Below are 24,067 nucleotides of genomic sequence, written 5' to 3'. Positions count from 1 at the left end.
ACTGCTACATACCTCTTTGCAGATTAATCTGCCTGCTGTCCCCTGATCTGAAGTTTACCTCACTCCTCAGATGGCCGAGAAACAGCAATATGATCTTAACTACTCCGGCTAAAATCATAGAAAAACTCAGGTAGATTCTTCTTCAAATTCTACCAGAGAAGGAATAACACACTCCGGTGCTATTATAAAATAACAAACTTTTGATTGAAGATATAAAAACTAAATATATCACCATAGTCCTCTCACACATCCTATCTAGTCGTTGGGTGCAAGAGAATGACTGGAGGTGACGTAGAGGGGAGGAGCTATATAGCAACTCTGCTGGGTGAATCCTCTTGCACTTCCTGTAGGGGAGCAGTTAATATCCCACAAGTAATGATGACCCGTGGACTGATCACACTTAACAGAAGAAATAGCACAACTCCGGTACTATTTAAAATAAACTTTTGATTTAAGTTAATAAACTAACTATTTTTCACCACTGGATATGGTAGTGAGGGGAGGAGCTATATAACAGCTTTGCTGTGGGTCCTCTTGCAACTTCCTGTTGGGAGTGAGAATATCCCAGAAGTAATGGATGATCCGTGGACTGGATACACCTTACTAGAGAAATGTGGGTTTCATGTCCCTTTAAGGGCGGAGGCAATTTTCCAAGTTCTGAACATAAACAAAACCTTGAGCTATATGTTTGTTCAACCATAATTTACCTTTTTCACAATAAGTGCACCCACACTTATTTTGTTTTTTAGAGGAAAAACATGGCTTTTTGACATCAAATATTTCTATATGAGCTATAAAATTTAATATGAATAAACTCTAAATTTGATCAAATTAAAATGGATTTTGAACAGATATAATAATATAAAATGATAAATCACTAAAAAAAAAAAAAAAAAAAAAAAAAACACTCTGCAATATACTATCATTTATTTTGTTCCCTTTTCCTGCAATTCCATTGTGAAGTCGTGAGTTTTCCAGTTCCTGTTAGAAATGGAAGTGTAGAACACTGTTCCACACAGTCATTGGCCTCTATTTAACAAGCTGTCTACTTTCCTGCATTCACCGGCACCAATACGCTCGCCTAACATCGCCGCTGCGGACCTGAATACGTTCACCAAATTTATCAAGAAAGCGGTCAAAAAGCCGCGCACCAAGTACGGTGCGATGAGCAGCGGACTGTTAAAGGGACACTGAACCCAATTTTTTTCTTTTGTCATTCAGAAAGAGAATGCAATTTTAAGCAACTTTCTAATTTACTCCTATTATCAATTTTTCTTCGTTCTCTTGCTATCATTATTTGAAAAAGAAGGCATCTAAGCTTTTTTTTGGTTTCAGTACTCTGGACAGCACTTTTTTATTGGTGGATGAATTTATCCACCAATCAGCAAGGACAACTCAGGTTGTTCACACCAAAAATGGGCCGGCATCTAGACTTACATTCTTGCATTTCAAATAAAGATACCAAGATAATGAAGAAAATTTGATAATAGGAGTAAAATTAGAAAGTTGCTTAAAATTTTATGCTGAATCTGAATCACGAAAGAAAAATTTTGAGTACAGTGTCCCTTTAACTAACAGTCATCGATCTTGCTTCTCATCGGCTTATTTGTAGCTTTCTTGCTACCCTGTCACTAAGCACCCACACTATACTATACTGTTTTACCCCCTAAACCGCCGCAACTCTAATATATTAACCCTTAAACCGCCGCTCCCGGACCCCGCCGCAACTCTAATATATTAACCCCTAATCTACCGCACCCTACATAGTTATTAACTCCTATCCTGCCGATCCCGGACCCCACCGCAACTAAATAAATTAATTGTTTAACACCTAAACCGCCGCACCCGGAGCCCGCCGCCACCTACATTACATTTATTAACCCCTATCCTGCCCCCCCTACACCGCCGCCACCTACATTACATTTATTAACCCCTAATCTGCCCCCTTACACCGCCGCCACTATATTAAATGAATTAACCCCTAAACCTAAGTCTAACCCTAATCCCCCCCAACTTAAATATAATTCAAATACATCTAAATAAATTTAATATTATTACCTAAATTATTCCTATTTAAAACTAAATACTTACCTATAAAATAAACCCTAAGATAGCTACAATATAACTAATAGTTACATTTGTATCTATCTTAGGGTTTATTTTTATTTTACAGGCAACTTTGTATTTATTTTAACTAGGTACAATAGCTATTAAATAGTTATTAACTATTTAATAGCTACCTAGCTAAAATAAATACAAAATTACCTGTAAAATAAATCCTAAACCTAATTTACAAATTATACCTAACACTATACTATCATTAAATAAATTAAATTAACTACAATTACCTAACATTAAATAAAATTAACTAAAATTATCTAAAGTACAAAAAAACATAATTTACGTAAGAACTTACCTGATAAATTCATTTCTTTCATATTGGCAAGAGTCCATGAGCTAGTGACATATGGGATATACAATCCTACCAGGAGGGGCAAAGTTTCCCAAACCTCAAAATGCCTATAAATACACCCCTCACCACACCCACAATTCAGTTTAACGAATAGCCAAGCAGTGGGGTGATAAAGAAAGGAGTAGAAAGCATCAACAAAGGAAATTTGGAAATAATTGTGCTTTATACAAAAAATCATAACCACCATAAAAAGGGTGGGCCTCATGGACTCTTGCCAATATGAAAGAAATGAATTTATCAGGTAAGTTCATACATAAATTATGTTTTCTTTCATGTAATTGGCAAGAGTCCATGAGCTAGTGACATATGGGATATCAATACCCAAGATGTGGAGTCTTCCCCTCAAGAGTCACTAGAGAGAGGGACTAAAACAAAAACAGCCATATTCCGCTGAGAAAATAATCCACAACCCAAAAATAAGTTTATTTTCACGTTTAAAAGAAAAAAACTTAAATCAGAAAGCAGAAGAATCAAACTGAAACAGCTGCCTGAAGAACTTTTCTACCAAAAACTGCTTCCGAAGAAGCAAATACATAAAAATGGTAGAATTTAGTAAATGTATGCAAAGAGGACCAAGTGGCTGCTTTGCAAATCTAATCGACTGAAGCTTCATTCTTAAAAGCCCATGAAGTAGAGACTGATCTAGTAGAATGAGCTGTAATTCTCTGAGGCGGGGTTTGACCCGACTCCAAATAAGCTTGATGAAAAGTTTCAACCAAGAAGCCAAGGAAACAGCAGAAGCTTTCTGACCTTTCCTAGGACCAGAAAATAAAACAAATAGACTAGAAGTCTTCCTGAAATTTTTAGTAGCTTCCACATAATATTTCAAAGCTCTTACCACATCCAAAGAATGTAAGGATCTCTCCAAAGAATTCTTAGGATTAGGACATAAAGAAGGGACAACAATTTCTCTACTAATGTTGTTAGAATTCACAACCTTAGGTAAAAATTGAAAAGAAGTCAGCAAAACTGCCTTATCCTGATGAAAAATCAGAAAATGAGACTCACAAGAAAGAGCAGATAGCTCAGAAACTCTTCTAGTAGAAGAGATAGCCAAAAGGAACAACACTTTCCAAGAAAGTAGTTTAATGTCCAAAGAATGCATAGGTTCAAATGGAGGAGCCTGTAAAGCCCTCAGAACCAAATTAAGACTCCAAGGAGGAGAAATTGACTTAATGACAGGCTTAATACGAACTAAAGCCTGTACAAAACAGTGTATATCAGGAAGTATAGCAATTTTTCTGTGAAATAAAACAGAAAGAGCGGAGATTTGTCCTTTCAAGGAACTTGCAGACAATCCCTTATCCAGACCATCCTGAAGAAACTGCAAAATTCTAGGAATTCTAAAAGAATGCCAGGAGAATTTATGAGAAAAACACCATGAAATGTAAGTCTTCCAAACTCTATAATAAATCTTTCTAGAGACAGATTTACGAGCTTGTAACATAGTATTAATCACTGAATCAGAGAAACCTCTATGACTTAGAACTAAGCGTTCAATTTCCATACCTTCAAATTTAATGATTTGAGATCCTGATGGAAAAACGGACCTTGAGATAATAGGTCTGGCCGTAACGGAAGTGGCCAAGGCGGGCAACTAGACATCCGAACCAGATCCGCATACCAAAACCTGTGTGGCCATGCTGGAGCCACCAGCAACACAAAAGACTGTTCCATGATGATTTTGGAAATCACTCTTGGAAGGAGAACTAGAGGCGGGAAGATGTAAGCAGGTTGATAACACCAAGGAAGTGTCAGTGCATCCACTGCTTCCGCCTGAACATCCCTGGACCTGGACAGGTATCTGGGAAGTTTCTTGTTTAGATGAGAGGCCATGAGATCTATCTCTGGAAGCCCCCACATCTGAACAATCTGAGAAAACACATCTGGATGGAGAGACCACTCCACTGGATGTAAAGTCTGGCGGCTGAGATAATCCGCCTCCCAATTGTCTACACCTGGGATATGCACCGCAGAGATTAGACAGGAGCTGGATTCCGCCCAAGCAAGTATCCGATATACTTCTTTCATAGCTTGTCCCACCCTGATGATTGACATAAGCCACAGTTGTGATATTGTCTGTCTGAAAACAAATGAATGGTTCTCTCTTTAGTAGAGGCCAGAACTGAAGAGCCCTGAGAATTGCACAGAGTTCTAAAATATTTATTGGTAATCTCGCCTCTTGAGATTTCCAAACCCCTTGTGCTGTCAGAGATCCCCAAACAGCTCCCCAACCTGAAAGACTTGCATCTGTTGTGATCACAGTCCAGGTTGGGCGAACAAAAGAAGCCCCTTGAACCAAACGATGGTGATCTATCCACCATGTCAGAGAGTGTCGTACATTGGGATTCAAGGATATTAATTGTGATATCTTTGTATAATCCCTGCACCATTGATTCAGCATACAAAGCTGTAGAGGTCTCATGTGAAAACGAGCAAAGGGGATTGCATCCGATGCTGCAGTCATGAGACCTAAAACTTCCATGCACATAGCCACTGAAGGGAATGACTGAGACTGAAGGTGCCGGCAGGCTGCAACCAAATTATAAACGTCTCTTGTCTGTTAGAGACAGAGTCATGGACACTGAATCTATCTGGAAGCCTAAAAAGGTGACCCCTGTCTGAGGAATCAAGAAACTGTTTGGTAAATTGATCCTCCAACCATGTTTCCGAAGAAACAACACTAGTTGATTCGTGTGAGATTCTGCAGTATGTAAAGACTGAGCTAGTACCAAGATATCGTCCAAATAAGGAAACACCGCAATACCCTGTTCTCTGATTACAGATAGTAGGGCACCCAGAGCCTTTGAAAAGATTCTTGGAGCTGTTGCTAGGCCAAATGGAAGAGCAACAAATTGGTAATGCTTGTCTAGAAAAGAGAATCTCAGAAACTGATAGTGTTCTGGATGAATCGGAATATGAAGGTATGCATCCTGCAAGTCTATTGTGGACATATAATGTCCTTGCTGAACAAAAGGCAGAATAGTCCTTATAGTCACCATCTTGAAAGTTGGTACTCTTACATAACGATTCAAAATTTTCAGATCCAGAACTGGTCTGAACAAATTTTCTTTCTTTGGTACAATGAATAGGTTTGAATAAAACCCCAAACCTTGTTCCTGAAGAGGAACTGGCATGATTACCCCTGAAGACTCCAGGTCTGAAACACACTTCAGAAAAGCCTGAGCTTTTACTGGATTTACAGGAATGTGTGAGAGAAAGAATCTTCAAACAGGAGGTCTTACTTTGAATCCTATTCGATACCCTTGAGAGACAATGCTCTCAATCCAATGATTTTGGACAGATTTTATCAAAAAATCCTTGAAAAACCTTAATCTGCCCCCTACCAGCTGAGCTTGAATGAGGGCAGCACCTTCATGCGGACTTAGGGGCAGACTTTGGTTTCCTAAATGGCTTGGATTTATTCCAATTTGAGGAAGGCTTCCAACTAGAAGCAGATTCCTTGGGAGGAGGATTGAGTTTTTGTTCCTTATTCTGACGAAAGGAACGAAAACGGTTAGAAGCCTTAGATTTACCCTTAGGTTTTTTATCCTGAGGCAAAAAAACTCCTTTTCCTCCAGTGATAGTTGAAATAATAGAATCCAACTGAGAACCAAATACATTATTACCTTGGAAAGAAAGAGATAGTAATCTAGATTTAGATGTCATATCAGCATTCCAAGATTTAAGCCACAAAGCTCGTCTAGCTAATACAGCTAAAGACATGGATCTAACATCAATTTTGATAATATCAAAAATGGCATCACAAATAAAATGATTAGCATGTTGCAGTAAGCGAACAATGCTAGATATGTCAGAATCCAATTCATGTTGCGCTAAATTTTCCAACCAGAAAGTTGATGCAGCCACAACATCACCCAAAGAAATAGCAGGTCTGAGAAGATGACCTGAATATAAATAGGCCTTCCTTAGATAAGATTCAAGCTTCCTATATAAAGGATCCTTAAAGGAAGTGCTATCTTCCATAGGAATAGTGGTACGTTTAGCAAGAGTAGAAATAGCCCCATCAACTTTGGGGATCTTTTCCCAAAACTCTATAGATTTTGCTGGTAAGGGATACAATCTCTTAAACCTTGAAGAATGAATAAAGGAAGTACCTGGCTTATTCCATTCCCTATAAATCATATCAGAAATAGCCTCAGGAATGGGAAAAACACCTGGGGAAACCACAGGAGGTTTAAAAACAGCATTTAAACGTTTATTAGACTGAACGTCAATAGGACTGGTTACCTCAATATCCAAAGTAATTAACACTTCTTTTAATAAAGAACGCATATACTCTATTTTAAATAAATAAGTAGATTTGTCAGTGTCAATATGAGGAAGGATCTTCTGTTTCAGATAGATCCTCAGCAGAAGAGGATGAATTATTATGTTGTTGGTCATTTGAAATTTCATCAGCTAAATGAGAAGATTTAAAAGACCTTTTACGTTTATTAGAAGGTGGAAATGCAGACAAAGCCTTCATAATAGATTCAGAAACAAATTCTTTAAAATTTACAGGTATATCATGCACATTAGAAGTTGAAGGAACTGCAACTGGCAATGTACTATTACTGATAGAAACACTATCTGCATGTAAAAGTTTATCATGACAACTATTACAAATGACATTCGGTGGAATAATTTCTACAATTTTGCAACAAATGCACTTAGCTTTGGTAGAACCGATGTCAGGCAGCAATGTTCCAGCAGAAACTTCAGAGACAGGATCGGATTGGGACATCTTGCTCAATGTAAAAGAAAAAACAACATATAAAGCAAAATTATCTATTTCCTTAAATGACAGTTTCAGGAATGGGAAAAAATGCAAAAGCATAGGCCTCTTGATAGAGAAGAAAGCAGGAGGCAAACATGAATGGGGTATTGAAATAATGAAAAAAATTTGGCGCCAAGTATGACGCACAACGTAACGTAAACTTTTTTGGCGCCAAAAATTACCGGAAATGACACACTTGCGTCACTAATGACGCCGCCGTATGAAAGGTCTCGGCGTCACGTATGACGCCGGAAATGACGAAGTTGCGTCAAAAACGTATTTTTTCGTGCCAAAAAAAGTTTGCGCCAAAAATTACGCAATAAAGTCTAGCATTTGACACACCCGCAATTGCAAAAAGTAGTCAAATTGAAAAAAAGACTAAACCCCAGGTAAGAAATACATTTCTTAAAGTGTTTACATTCCCAAATATGAAACTGACAGTCTGCAGAAGGAAATACATGAACCTGACTCATGGCAAATATAAGTACAATACATATATTTAGAACTTTATATAAATGCATAAAGTGCCAAACCATAGCTGAGAGTGTCTTAAGTAATAAAAACATACTTACCCAAAGACACCCATCCACATATAGCAGATAGCCAAACCAGTACTAAAACAGTTATTAGTAGAGGTAATGGTAAATTGAGAGTATATCGTCGATCTGAAAAGGGAGGTAGGAGATGAATCTCTACGACCGATAACAGAGAACCTATGAAATAGACCCCCGTTAGGGAAATCATCTAATTCAAATAAGTGATACTCCCTTCACGTCTCTCTGACATTCGCTGTACAATGCTGAGAAGCGCATATCAACGTAGAAATCTTAGCACAAACTTACTTCACCACCTCCATAGGAGGCAAAGTTTGTAAAACTGAATTGTGGGTGTGGCGAGGGGTGTATTTATAGGCATTTTGAGGTTTGGGAAACTTTGCCCCTCCTGGTAGGATTGTATATCCCATATGTCACTAGCTCATGGACTCTTGCCAATTACATGAAAGAAAAAACACTAAATTACAGAAAATAAAAAAAATTACAAGAAGTTTAAACTAATTACACCTAATCTAAGCCCCCTAATAAAATAAAAAAGCCCCCAAAATAATAAAATTCCCTACCCTAAACTAAATTACAAATAGCCCTTAAAAGGGCCTTTTGCGGGGCATTGCCCCAAAGTAATCAGCTCTTTTACCTGTAAAAAAAAAAGAAAAGCAACCCCCCCAACATTAAAATCCACCACCCACACACCCAACCCTACTCTAAAACCCACCCCAACCCCCCTTAAAAAAAACTAACACTACCCCCTTGAAGATCACCCTACCTTGAGCCGTCTTCACCCAGCCGGGCAGAAATCTTCATCGAATCTAGGCAGAAGAGGTCCTCCAAGCGGCAGACGTCTTCATCCAAGCGGCATCTTCTATCAGCCAAACGGAATTAAGGTAGAGCCAATCGGATTGAAGTTCAATCCGATTGGCTGATCGAATCAGCCAATCGGATTGAGCTTGCATTCTATTGGCTGTTCCGATCAGCCAATAGAATGCAAGGTCAATCCTATTGGCTGATTGCATCAGCCAATCGGATTTTTCCTACCTTAATTCCGATTGGTTGATAGAATCCTATCAGCCAATCGGAATTCAAGGGACGCCATCTTGGTTGACGTAATTTAAAGGAACCGTCATTCAGTGTTAGGAAGTCGTTTGAAGAGGATGGCTCGGTGTCGGCTGGATTGAAGATGGACCCGCTCCGCTCCGGATGGATGAAGATAGAAGATGCCGCTTGGATGAAGACTTCTGCCCGGATTCGATGAAGACTTCTGGCCAGATCGCATGAAGACTTCTGCCCGGCTGGGTGAAGACGGCTCAAGGTAGGGTGATCTTCAAGGGGGTAGTGTTAGGTTTTTTTTTAAGGGGGGTTTGGGTGGGTTTTAGAGTAGGGTTGGGTGTGTGGGTGGTGGGTTTTAATGTTGGGGGGGGTTGTTTTTCTTTTCTTTTTTTTACAGGTAAAAGAGCTGATTACTTTGGGGCAATGCCCCGCAAAAGGCCCTTTTAGTTTAGGGAATTTTATTATTTTGTGGGGCTTTTTTATTGTATTAGGGGGCTTAGATTAGGTGTAATTAGTTTAAACTTCTTGTAAAAAAAAATTATTTTCTTTAATTTAGTGTTTGTTTTTTGTACTTTAGTTAATTTTATTTAATGTTAGGTAATTGTATTTAATTAATTTAATTTATTTAATTATAGTATAGTGTTAGGTGTAATTGTAACTTAGGTTAGGATTTATTTTACAGGTAATTTTGTATTTATTTTAGCTAGGGAGTTTTAAATAGTTAATAACTATTTAATAACTATTGTACCTAGTTAAAATAAATACAAAGTTGCCTGTAAAATAAAAATAAACCCTAAGTTAGCTACAATGTAACTATTTAGTTTTAAATAGGAATAATTTAGTTATTAATAGTAATTTTATTTAGATTTATTTAAATTATATTTAAAGTTATGGGGGGTTAGAGTTAGACTTAGGTTTAGGGTTTAATAACTTTAATATAGTGACGGCGGTGTAGGGGGGGGCAGGATAGGGGTTAATAAGTTTAATGTAGGTGGCGGCAGTGTAGGGGGGGCAGGATAGGGGTTAATAAGTTAAATGTAGGTGGCGGCGGGGTCCGTGAGAGGCGGTTTAAGGTTTAAACAATTTATTTAGTTGCGGCGGGGTCTGTGAGCGGCGGTTTAGGGGTTAATAAGTATAATGTAGGTGGCGGGGGTATAGGGGGGGCAGATTAGGAGTGTTTAGACTCGGGGTACATGTTAGGGTGTTAGGTGTAGACATTTCCCATATAAATCAATGGGATATCGGGCAGCAGCGAACATGAGCTTTCGCTGCTGTCAGACTCCAACTGATTCCTATGGGATCCACCACCTCCAGGGTGGCGGATTGAAAACCAGGTACGCTGGGCCGGAATGGTGGCGAGCGTACCTGGTTGTTCTTTGATAACTTCCAAAAATAGTCAGATTGTGCCGAACTTGTGTTCGGAAACATCTGGAGTGACGTAACCATCGATCTGAGTCGGACTGAGTCCGGCGGATCGTTTGTTACGTCACTAGATTCTACTTTTGCCGGTCTGTAGGGATTGATAACTATGGCGAATCAGCCTCGCCACAAATACGCTACGGAATTCCAGCGTATTTGCGGTTGACGGCTTGATAAATAGAGGCCATTGGCTGCATACTCTAGTGATCTATTTAAAACTGTCTCTAATTCGCCTCTGCAGAAAAAGAAACCAGAGTTACAACATGCAGCTCCCATTGTTTCATAAACACTAAAATTTCACACTTATTTTGTCAATATTTAAACAACTAATGAAACATTATATAAAAAAAAAAAAAAACAGAATTTATGCTTACCTGATAAATTACTTTCTCTTACAGGTGTATTCAGTCCACGGATTCATCCTTACTTGTGGGATATTCTCAATCCCTACAGGAAGTGGCAAAGTGAGCACACAGCAAAGCTGTCCATATAGCTCCCCTCAGGCTCCGCCCCCCCAGTCATTCGACCGATGGTTAGGAGAAAAAGGAGAACCATAGGGTGCAGTGGTGACTGTAGTTTTATAAAAATAAATTTGAGACTTCCGGTGGGCGGCCCTACAAGATGGCTGCAGGCTTCATCAGCTCTGAGGAATTCTGCTCCTAACTCTAATATTGCTGCTACCTATCTATGCCATCTGCATCTCCCTTGACAGGCAAGCTGTCCGGGAACACCTAGCAGATAGAAGGATCAACAACTCTTCTACCCCGGAACGTCATTTCAAAGAATAAAGCCGTTGGGCTGCGTGGCGGGAATAATACCACCACACTGTACATACATCTAACAAAGTTTCTGTTTCTTAATAAAGTTCTTGTCCAGTTACAATGGAGTCCTCCAGCATCAAAGAAGGCTCTGCTGGCTCTTACATCTTAGCGGAACTACAAATCATATTTTTGCCAAAGCTAGAGAGACTTGTGCATACCTGTACTGACCTATGCGCATTACTATCGAATGAGAAACAACCTGATTCACAGAAGAAGCTAGCCATTGCGCCCATCACAAGAGCCGACTCCTTCATGGATGTTCATGACAGCTTCAGAGCCCCACACCTACCGGTGAGCAGAACAGTCCTTCCAACTATATATCCAGTGGAGCCCATCTTGGAACTAAGTTCCGGACCAGAGGAGAGCCTGCTGCCACCTCCCTTGTCCCGCGCACGGTGGTTTGTGCCCTCAGAACCTGACTTCCAGGCGATCTGGGAGATTGGCACCAAAGAACCGGCTAAATGCCTGAAGCACAGCTTACCGCTCTCCCGTATGGCTTGTTGGACGGCCACCTCGGCTCCAGTCGCAGATCTTGGCCTAGGCTTTGGAAAAGAGACTGCCTATAACCCTGCATACTCTGCCGCTACTCCTGTTGAGCCCACTGCCGCTTCGCTTACCCCCAACACTGCATATGAGGTCAGACATGATGGCCACAAACACGGACTAAAAATCAAGATCGCTACATATCTAAGTATCAGCCTGAGAGATAATGTGCCTAACACCATGGGTAAGAGATCTGCAAAATGGGAGAAACAATATAGGATCCTCTTAGCTACGGGTATTGGTTGACTTTTGCTCTGTTATTTTTGCTCACACGATGGGGTTCAGCAGGAGAGAGCCGCCCCAGATCAAATTGTAACACCCGGGGCTAACTCCTGTGTAAATAAGTAATGAGTTGGAACAATACAATAACATTTGACTAGCTAAATTCGACTTTGCACGCTGTGGACTCATGTTATAATACCTGTTTGGAAATCAGCCTGTAAACTTGCCGCAGCACATTGCTAACGTTTTTATAGCGGTTCTCAACTCTGGCCCTGTTGGCCATTTATATATCACTCTGCTTATTTTCTTATAGGATTTCTACACTTCCTGTGTCTGAGCTTGTACTTTCCTTCCCCCATCCCCCTGTTCAAGCAGAAGAGCTCTGTGTGCCGTTTGATTTTTTTTTTTTCTGTTGCTTGTCCTTCATGCAGCCTGTTTGATCCACGCAAGGTATATGTTGTTTCCTTCCGTATCCCAGCATAGTATTTATTTGCCAGAGCCCGATCCTATTTACCAAAAAGTATTGTGATCAGAAGTACAAAAAGCTAGAGCAACCCTTTAATGGTGAAGTCAGACCGTGCTCTGTAACCCGCCAGAGAGTTTTCTTACAGCAGCCATATAGTTAAGCGACCTATTATTTTAATCAATGATGGGTAATGTCTGCAAAATTGCATTTGGATTAAAATTGACTGGCAAGTGTAGGTGGGCTCCAAAGGACACCTTAAACTCCTGTAAATACACCAGCTGCATTGACCTCAGCTTTAAATATTCTCTTACATCGCCTATATAATTGAGAGCCCTAATATCATATCCAACAATAAGTAATGTAATCTTTCTGCATCACCGCAGCTGGCTTAAGCTTGGTTGATATATATAAGTTTGCCCTTACAAACCATTTTAACTCATAATGCTTACATTAATCTACATGACCCCCCTGCTAAACGGAGTGAATAAGGGAAACATATCATACTCTAACTTTCCTGCTCTTGTACTATTCACATTCTATCTTGTGCGCATGTTTGAATGGGGCTATTACATGAGCCCAACTGTTTCTTGTATTAGGGTTGGGAACACTATTACTTCTGAGCAGATTCGTTACTCAGGTTGAAAACATATAGTCTAGGTATATGGTAAGTCACCCAGCATCTTATTGTGATTCCCCTTGCTTTAAGAGAATCTGTTACTAATATTACCCTGTGGACGACGTGGCTGAACGTCTACAAATACTGGAACTTTAGACTGCCCTGTGGATGAGACTGGTTGCTTGTTATATTTTGGTTGGTTGATTGGTTTGTGTGTGTGATGTGTGTATTATCAGTTGTTGTTTAGTTAAATAATATTAAAAAACCCCAATGATTTGGTACAAGTACTCATTTATCAAATATTTTAAGATTCATTGGAGAATACGCAAATTTACATGCTGTAATGTTGACATATACTGTAATGTAATTCTTGTCTCAAACACCGCCCTGCGAGGTGGGTGATGGAACATATTTTGTAACACTGTGCCTTTCATTGGTTATAAATAAAAATTTAAAAAAAAAAAAAATTTGAACCTGACTTAATTGCCAGGGCAGGCCGTGGACTGGATACACCGTAAGAGAAAGTAATTTATCAGGTAAGCATAAATTCTGTTTTCTCTTACATGGTGTATCCAGTCCACGGATTCATCCTTACTTGTGGGATACCAATACCAAAGCTTTAGGACACGGATGAAGGGAGGGAACAAGTCAGGTAACCTAAACGGAAGGCACCACTGCTTGCAAAACCTTTCTCCCAAAAATAGCCTCCGAAGAAGCAAAAGTATCGAATTTGTAAAATTTGGCAAATGTATGCATTGAAGACCAAGTCGCTGCCTTACAAATCTGTTCAACAGAAGCCTTATTCTTGAAAGCCCATGTGGAAGCCACAGCTCTGGTGGAATGAGCTGTAATTCGTTCAGGAGGCTGCTGTCCAGCAGTCTCATAAGCCAATCGGATGATGCTTTTCAGCCAAAAGGAGAGGTAGCAGTCGCTTTCTGACCTCTCCTCTTACCAGAATAGACAACAAACAAGGATGATGTTTGTCTGAAATCTTTAGTTGCATTTAAATAGAATTTTAAAGCACGAACCACATCAAGATTGTGTAAAAGTCGTTCCTTCTTAGAAACTGGATTAGGGCACAGAGATAACTCAATGATTTCCTGGTTAATATTCTTATTAGAAACCACTTTTGGAAGGAAACCAGGTTTGGTACGCAAAACAACCACATCTGCATGGAACACCAGAAAGGGTGAATTACACTGCAAGGCAGACAATTCAGAAACTCTTCGCGCAGAAGAAATAGCTACCAAAAACAAAACTTTCCAAGATAACAATTTAATATCTACGGAATGCAAATGTTCAAACGGAACCCCTTGAAGAACTGAAAGAACTAAATTTAGACTCCATGGAGGAGCCACAGGTCTGTAGACAGGCTTGATTCTAACTAGGGCCTGTGCAAATGCCTGAACGTCTGGTACAGCTGCCAGACGCTTGTGTAACAGGATAGACAGAGCAGATATCTGTCCCTTTAAGGAACTAGCTGACAAACCTTTCTCCAATCCTTCTTGGAGAAAAGACAATATCCTTGGAATCCTAATCTTACTCCACGAGTAACCCTTGGATTCACACCAACAAAGATATTTCCGCCATATCTTATGGTAAATTTTCCTGGTGACAGGCTTTCTGGCCTGGATCAGAGTATCTATAACTGATTCAGAGAACCCACGCTTAGCTAGAATTAAGCGTTCAATCTCCAAGCAGTCAGTTGCAGAGAAACTAGATTTGGATGCTTGAATAGACCCTGTATTAGAAGATCCTGCCTCGATGGCAGTTTCCATGGTGGAACCGATGACATGTCCACTAGGTCTGCATACCAAGTCCTGCGTGGCCACGCAGGCGCTATCAGAATTACCGAAGCCTTCTCCTGTTTGATTCTGGCTACTAGCCGAGGGAGAAGAGGAAACGGTGGAAAGACATAAGCTAGACTGAATGACCAAGGCGCTACTAAAGCATCTATCAATGCCGCCTTGGGATCCCTGGACCTGGATTCGTAAAGGGGAAGTTTGGTGTTCTGACGGGACGCCATCAGATCCAACTCTGGAATGCCCCATAGTCTGACGACTCAGAAAATCCGCCTCCCAGTTGTCTACTCCTGGGATGTGAATTGCAGATAGATGGCAGGAGTGATCCTCCGCCCATTTGATGATCTTGGTTACTTCCTTCATCGCTAGGGAACTCTTTGTTCCCCCCTGATGATTGATGTACGCTACAGTCGTGATGTTGTCCGACTGAAATCTGATGAATTTGGCTTCCGCTAGCTGAGGCCATGCCTGGAGTGTATTGAATATCGCTCTCAGTTCCAAAATGTTTATCGGAAGAAGAGATTCTTCCCGAGACCATAGACCCTGAGCTTTCAGGGAGTCCCAGACCGCACCCCAGCCTAACAGACTGGCATCGGTCGTGACAATGATCCACTCCGGTCTGCGGAAGCTCATTCCCTGAGACAGGTGATCCTGAGACAACCACCAGAGAAGAGAGTCTCTGGTTTTCTGGTCCATTTGTATTTGAGGAGACAAATCTGCATAATCCCCATTCCACTGTTTGAGCATGCACAGCTGCAGTGGTCTTAGATGAATTCGGGCAAAAGGGACAACGTCCATTGCCGCAACTATTAATCCGATTACCTCCATGCACTGAGCCACAGAAGGCCGAGGAATGGAATGAAGAACTCGGCAAGTAGTTAAAAGCTTTGACTTCCTGACCTGTCAGAAATATTTTCATTTCTACCGAGTCTATTAGTGTTCCCAGGAAGGGAACCCTTGTGAGCGGGGACAGAGAACTCTTTTCTACGTTCACCTTCCACCCGTGAGACCTTAGAAAGGCCAGAACAATGTCCGTATGAGCCTTGGCTCTGTGAAAAGACGACGCCTGTATTAAGATGTCGTCTAGGTAAGGTGCTACTGCAATGCCCCGCGGTCTTAGTACCGCTAGAAGGGACCCTAGCACCTTTGTGAAAATTCTGGGAGCGGTGGCCAACCCGAAAGGAAGGGCCACGAACTGGTAATGCGTGTCCAGAAAGGCGAACCTTAGGAACTGATGATGATGTTTGTGGATAGGAATATGTAGGTACGCATCCTTTAGATCCACGGTAGTCATATATTGACCTTCCTGGATCATCGGTAAGATTGTCCGAATGGTTTCCATTTTGAAAGATGGAACTCTGAGGAATTTGTTTAGAATTTTTAAATCCAGAATTGGCCTGAAAGTTCCTTCCTTTTTTGGAACTACAAACAGGTTTGAGTAAAAACCCAGTCCTTGTTCTGCAATTGGAACTGGGTGTATCACTCCCATCTTTAGAAGATCTTCTACACAGCGTAAGAACGCCTGTTTCTTTGTCTGGTCTGAAGACAAACGAGAAATGTGGAACCTTCCCCTTGGGGGAAGAGTCCTTGAATTCTAGAAGATACCCCTGAGCAACAATTTTTAATGCCCAGGGATCTGGAACATCTCTTGCCCAAGCCTGAGCAAAGAGAGAAAGTATGCCCCCCACTAGATCCGGTCCCGGATCGGGGGCTACCCCTTCATGCTGTCTTGGTAGCAGGCGCAGGCTTCTTGGCCTGTTTACCCTTATTCCAGCCCTGCAAGGGTTTCCAGGTTGCTTTGGGCTGTGAAGCATTATCTTGCTTTGCGGCAGCAGAGGTTGCAGCAGGTCCGCTCCTGAAGTTGCGAAAGGAGCAAAAATTAGCCTTGTTTTTGGCCTTAAACTGTCTATCCTGCGGGAGGGCATGGCCCTTCCCCCCAGTGATATCCGCTATAATTTCTTTCAACTCGGGACCAAAAAGGGTCTTTCCCTTGAAAGGAATGTTTAGTAGCTTTGTTTTGGACGACACGTCAGCCGACCATGATTTGAGCCAAAGCGCTCTTCGCGCCATAATGGCAAAACCAGAATTTTTCGCCACTAACTTAGCTAATTGGAAAGCGGCATCAGTGATAAAAGAATTAGCCAGCTTTAGAGCATGAATTCTATCCATGACTTCGTCATATGAAGTCTCCCTCTGGAGCGACTCCTCCAGCGCCTCAAACCAAAAAGGCGCTGCAGTAGTTAGAGGAATAATGCAGGCAATTGGCTGAAGAAGGAAACCTTGCTGAACAAATATTTTCTTCAGCAAACCATCCAATTTTTTATCCATAGGGTCTTTAAAAGCACAACTGTCTTCTATTGGTATAGTTGTACGCTTAGCAAGTGTTGAAACTGCTCCCTCTACCTTAGGGACCGTCTGCCACGCGTCCCGCCTGGGGTAATTTATGGGGAACATTTTCTTAAAGATAGGGGGGGAACAAAAGGTACACCTGGTCTCTCCCACTCCCTAGTCACAATATCCGCCACTCTCTTCGGGATCGGAAACGCATCAGTGTATACAGGGACCTCTAAAAACCTGTCCATTTTACACAATTTTCCTGGGACCACCATGGGGTCACAATCATCCAGCGTAGCTAAAACCTCCTTAAGCAGGACGCTTAAATTTAAACGCTAAGGAATCTGACTCTGCCCGCTGAGAAACTTTTCCTGTGTCAGAAATTTCTCCCTCGGACAGACCATCCCTCACTGCCACTTCAGAGTCTTGTGAGGGTACAACAGATAAATCATCCAAAGCTTCTGATTGCTCATCCTCTGTTCTTAAAACTGAGCTATCACGCTTCTTTGGAAAAACTGGCAGTTTGGATAGAAAAGCCGCTAGGGAATTATCCATGACTGCTGCCAATTGTTGTAATGTAATAGGGGCCAATGCGCTAGAGGTACTAGGCAACGCTTGCACGGGCGTAACTGGTGTCGACACATGGGAAGAGGAAGGAGGACTATCCTCATTACCTTCCGTCAAAGAATCACCTTGGGCTACATTTTTAAGTGTCACTGCATGGTCATTAAAATGTTTAGATACCTTAGCACACTTTAAACACAAATGCAATGGCTTTTAAACACATAGAACAGGGTCTATCTGTAGGCTCAGACATGTTAGACAGACTTAGACAGCACTCAAATACAGTAAAATACACTTTTTGAAAAAACGGTACTGTGCCTTTAAATAATAAAAAGCGCACACTTTTTTACCAAATCACAAAAAAACATCCAATCTTTATGAAATTTTCACCATATGATCCTAATGCTTTGAAATGATTGCACACTAAGTTTCAAGGCAATTAACCCCTTATTGCCCAAACCAGAGCAAATTGAAGCAGGCCACCGGTTTAACACACTACAGCACCATGCCACAGTCTCTGCTGTGGACCTACCTTCCAAAACCTAACACCACATTCACTTTACCCTCCCGTGGAGATGCTACTTGTTAGAGCGGCAAAGAGAATGACTGGGGGGCGGATACACCATGTACAAAGCACATCCTTTTCCCGACAGACACTGGCACTGTACTTTTATCATGTATTGTGGACTTTGCCAGTGCATTCGTCATGGTATAAACCTGATATTATGCCTCTACGGTTTTTGCTGTATGTCAGCTTCTGTGGGAAACCTGGACATTTTTTGCCACAGGCTAGAGTTCAAAATAAACTACATTGTTAAAACACATCTATGCAAGTATAGTAGTTATCCAGCCATAGATGGTAGCCTTTGTTCAGCAAGGGTAGGAGGAGAACCCACACAATCTTGTCATTTGTGCAAATAGAATCTGGGCAACCAAGAGGATCAAGATGGCTATCTTTCTCTTCGTAAATGTGAAACGCCCAGGTATAACCTGTAGTGCATTACACAATTTATAAAATTTGATTCCATAAATGGAATATATTGCTTTAAAAAAAAAAAATCTTCCCTTAAATTTCATCAGGGATTTATCTACACATGTTCTGGTCAGGGGTGTAAGATTAAGAAAACCTTTCAGACAAGTGTTTCATCAGGGGGCATTATCTTATATAGCCTGTCATGCCAGAGGTCATTTCTAAAGGGACACAGGACATTGTAATTCAAATGAAGAAACAGCAGCACTTGTCATATCTATCCCTCTTCATAATAACTGGAAAAAACATAATTCATGCTTATCAGACACATTCCTTTCCTTCTGGATAGGGAGAGTCCACGGCTTCATTCCTTACTGTTGGTAAATACAACACCTGGCCACCAGGAGGAGGCAAAGACACCCCAGCCATAGGCTTGAATATCCCTCCCACTTCCTCATTACCCCAGTCATTCTGCTGAGGGAACAAGGAAAAGTAGGAGAAACATTAGGGTATAAATGGTGCCAGTAGAATAAAATAAATAGGGGACCGTCCATAGACCAGAAAAAACAGGCAGGGACTGTGGACTCTCCCTATCCGTTTGTAAAGGAATTTATCTGGTAAGCATAAATTATATTCTCCTTCCTAAGATAGAGAGTCTATGGCTTCATTCCTTACTGTTTGGAAAACTATACCCAAGCTCAAGAGGACACTGAATGAATAACGGGAGGGAACAAAAAGGAGGGCAGCCCAACTTGCAAAACTTTTCTCCCAAAAGCTGCTTCAGCCGAAGAAAAAACAATCAAACCAGGTAGACCAGGTAGCCGCCTTAGAAATCTGATCCATAGAGGCCTTGTTCTTAAAGGCCCAAGAGGAAGCCACTGCTCTAGTGGAATGAGCCGTTATCCTATCAGGAGGATGATGTCCCGCTGTCTCGTATGCCAAGTGAATGACACTCCTTAACCAAAAAGATAGGGAAGTCGAAGTAGCCTTCTGCCCTTTACACTTCCCTGAAGAGACAACAAAGAGGAAGATTGTCTAAACTCCTTAGTAGCCTGAAGATAGAACTTCAAGGCGCGAACCACAACCAAATTGTGAAAAACGTTCCTTCGATGAAGGAGGATTAGGACACATGGAAGGAACCACAATCTCCTGATTGATGTTGCGAACTGACACAACCTTAGGAAGAAAACCTAATTTAGTACGTAAAACTGCCTCATCTGCATGAAAAATCAGACAAGGGGGTTCACATTGCAAAGCAGAGATCTCAGAAACTCTGCGCGCAGAGGCAATAGCCAATAAAAAGAGAAACTTCCAAGATAACAATTTAATGTCAACGGAATTCAGAGGCTCAAATGGAACATGTTGCAAAACCTGAAGAACAAGATTTAGGCTCCAAGGAAGAGCACCAGATCTAAATACAGGTCTGATCCTAATCAGAGCCTTAAAGTGAAGGTAAATTCATTTCCATAACTTCATAGTCTGAAAACTCTTCTCCTAACTAGCATATTGATATATAATTTGTATTTTCCTTAGCGACCTGTGATGTTTTAATCTCTTGTAGTATTGCCCTTCACTTTTACCAGTATAGAAAAGGCTGATTCAGTAACAATATTCCATTTGTTATCGTGGCATATATAGGTATCTTTATTAATATGCCAATAGTAAAAAAAGCAAAAAACAATATTTCATTAGCTTTTTATAGCATATAAAGGTAACCGTAATAATCAGGCTATTTGGCGGGTATTAGTTAATAGGGAAGCAAATCATAAGCAAAGTTCCTAAACTGATAACACCCATGGTTCTGAATAAGAACTGTATCATTCGGTGTTAAAGTAGACAAATTCAGCTGGAGTGTTCTCCTTCACACAATGTATCAAGTATGTAACAAAAATCAAAATTTCACACCAATAAAAACACCTTGGTCTTCAAGTATAGTGCGGTATAATATCATGTATCACAAGTAGCTTGCAGATACTAAAGACATCATTAACAAGGTATCAAGTGTATCCAAACACCTCCAGGTTACTCATTGTTACCGGCCCCACTCCGCAGGATAGCAGCTAATCTCTACAGACTCCACCTCACCGGACAGTGCTGTTGCAGCTAAGGAACTGTGGCTGTAGACCTCCGCGGCTTTCTCCAATGCCATATCAACGACGAACACTCCAAGAATGAGGTAACAAACAGTCTATAGACAAACTTGGTAAATCGTTCCAAAGAATTTATTCAAGGTGAAAAACAACAGGTTCACACCACTCCACACACCACAGCTAACAGGATGTTAGCTGTGGTGTGTGGAGTGGTGTGAACCTGTCTTTCACCTTAAATAAATTATTTGGAAGGATTTACCAAGTTTGTCTACAGACTGTTTGTTACCTCATTGTTGGAGTGTAGCATATTGATATGCTTATTTTGTTCTAATGTCAAATCTACTTTTAATAATGAGCATTTTTGTCAGGCTCCGTTACCCGATTCAATGCAGCCTCTCTGAATGATTTCCCCTTAGGCTTCTTTGACTGGCAGCTCTTTCAGCCAATCAGAGCCTCACCATGTTCCCCATGTAAGTTAATCACAGCACGCTCCCGTGCTTGGAACTCAGGCTGCAAGTTGAACTGTGCTCACGTAACTGCTACACAATTTACTCAACATAAACAGAAAGGCTACTTACAGTATGTTAACAGTAAACAGCCTCACTGTTTATGTTGCGCAAATAGCGTAGCAGTTGCGTATGCGCAGTTCAACTTCCAGCCTGGAGTTCCAAGCATGGGAGTGTGCTGTGATTAACTTACATGGGGCACATGGTGAGGCTCTGATTGGCTGAAAGAGGTACCAGTCAAAGAAGCCTAAGGGAAAATCATTCAGAGAGGCTGCATTGAATCAGGAAACAGAGCCTGACAAAAATACTCAGTATTAGAAGTAGATTTGACATTGGAACCAAAACAGAATTTATGTTTACCTGATAAATTTCTTTCTCCTACGGTGTGTCCGGTCCACGGCTTCATCCTTACTTGTGGGATATTCTCTTCCCCTACAGGAAATGGCAAAGAGAGCACACAGCAAGAGCTGTCCATATAGCCCCCCCTCTGGCTCCGCCCCCCAGTCATTCGACTGACGGTTAGGAGAAAAAGGAGAAACTATAGGGTGCCGTGGTGACTGTAGTGTACAGAAATAAAAATTTTAAACCTGACTAAAAGCCAGGGCGGGCCGTGGACCGGACACACCGTAGGAGAAAGAAATTTATCAGGTAAACATAAATTCTGTTTTCTCCTACATTGGTGTGTCCGGTCCACGGCTTCATCCTTACTTGTGGGAACCAATACCAAAGCTTTAGGACACGGATGAAGGGAGGGAACAAGTCAGGTTACCTAAACAGAAGGCACCACGGCTTGCAAAACCTTTCTCCCAAAAACAGCCTCCGAAGAAGCATAAGTATCGAATTTGTAAAATTTGGCAAAAGTATGCAGAGAAGACCAAGTCGCTGCCTTACAGATCTGATCAACAGAAGCCTCGTTCTTGAAGGCCCATGTGGAAGCCACAGCTCTAGTAGAATGAGCTGTAATTCGTTCCGGAGGCTGCCGTCCGGCAGTCTCCTAAGCCAATCGGATGATGCTTTTCAGCCAAAAAGAAAGAGAGGTAGCAGTAGCTTTCTGCCCTCGCCTCTTACCAGAATAAACGACAAACAAGGATAATGTCTGTCTGAAATCCTTTGTTGCTTCTAAATAAAATTTTAAAGCACGGACCACATCTAGGTTGTGTAACAAACGTTCCTTCTTCGAAACTGGATTCGGACACAGAGAAGGAACAACTATTTCCTGGTTAATATTCCTGTTGGAAACCACCTTTGGAAGAAAACCAGGCTTGGTACGTAAAACTACCTTATCTGTATGGAATACCAGATAGGGAGAAGTACACTGCAAAGCAGATAATTCAGAAACTCTTCTAGCAGAAGAAATAGCAACCAAAAACAGAACTTTCCAAGACAGTAACTTAATATCTATGGAATGCATGGGTTCAAATGGAACCCCCTGAAGAACTGAAAGAACTAAATTTAGACTCCAAGGAGGAGTCATAGGTCTGTAGACAGGCTTGATTCTAACTAGCGCCTGTACAAACGCCTGTACATCTGGCACGGCTGCCAGACGTTTGTGTAACAAAACAGAGCAGATATCTGTCCTTTTAAAGAACTAGCTGACAAACCTTTATCCAAACCCTCTTGGAGAAAGGAAAGAATCCTAGGAATTTTAATTTTACTCCAAGAGAATCCCTTGGATTCCCACCAACGGATATATTTTTGCCATATCTTATGGTAAATTTTCCTAGTTACAGGTTTTCTGGCTTGAACCAGAGTATCTATAACTGAATCTGAAAACCCACGCTTAGATAGAATCAAGCGTTCAATTTCCAAGCAGTCAGTTGCAGAGAGACTAGATTTGGATGTTCGAATGGACCTTGTACTAGAAGATCCTGTCTCAAAGGTAGCTTCCATGGTGGAGCCGATGACATATTCACCAGGTCTGCATACCAGGTCCTGCGTGGCCATGCAGGAGCTATTAGAATAACTGAGGCCTTCTCCTGTTTGATCCTGGCTACCAGCCTGGGGAGGACAGGGAACGGTGGAAACACATAAGCTAGATTGAACGACCAAGGCGCCACTAATGCATCCACTAGTGTCGCCCTGGGATCCCTGGATCTGGACCCGTATCGAGGAACTTTGAAGTTCTGACGAGACGCCATCAGATCCATATCTGGAGTGCCCCATAGTTGAGTTAACTGGGCAAAGACCTCCGGGTGGAGTTCCCACTCCCCCGGATGGAAAGTCTGACGACTCAAATAATCCGCCTCCCAGTTGTCTACTCCTGGGATGTGGATTGCAGATAGGTGGCAGGAGTGATCCTCCGCCCATTTGATGATCTTGGATACCTCTCTCATCGCCAAGGAACTCTTTGTTCCCCCCTGATGATTGATGTACGCTACAGTCGTCATGTTGTCCGACTGAAATCTTATGAATCTGGCCTTCGCTAGGTGAGGCCAGGCCAGGAGCGCATTGAATATCGCTCTCAGTTCCAAAATGTTTATCGGGAGGAGGGACTCTTCCTGAGACCATAGACCCTGAGCTTTCAGGGAGTCCCAGACCACGCCCCAGCCTAAGAGACTGGCGTCGGTCGTGACGATGACCCACTCTGGTCTGCGGAAACTCATTCCCTGAGACAGGTGATCCTGAGTCAACCACCAGCGGAGTGAGTCTCTGGTTACCTGGTCTACTTGAATCTGGGGAGACAAGTCTGCCTAATCCCCATTCCACTGTTTGAGCATGCACAGTTGCAATGGTCTTAGATAAATTCGAGCAAAAGGAACCACTTCCATTGCTGCAACCATTAATCCTATTACCTCCATGCACTGAGCTATGGAAGGCTGAGGAATAGATTGAAGAACTTGACAAGCGTTTAGAAGTTTTA

Source organism: Bombina bombina, chromosome 3 (genome assembly GCF_027579735.1).
Source record: "Bombina bombina isolate aBomBom1 chromosome 3, aBomBom1.pri, whole genome shotgun sequence".
NCBI classification, from domain to species: Eukaryota; Metazoa; Chordata; class Amphibia; order Anura; family Bombinatoridae; genus Bombina; species Bombina bombina.
This window is presented reverse-complemented; position numbering follows the sequence as displayed.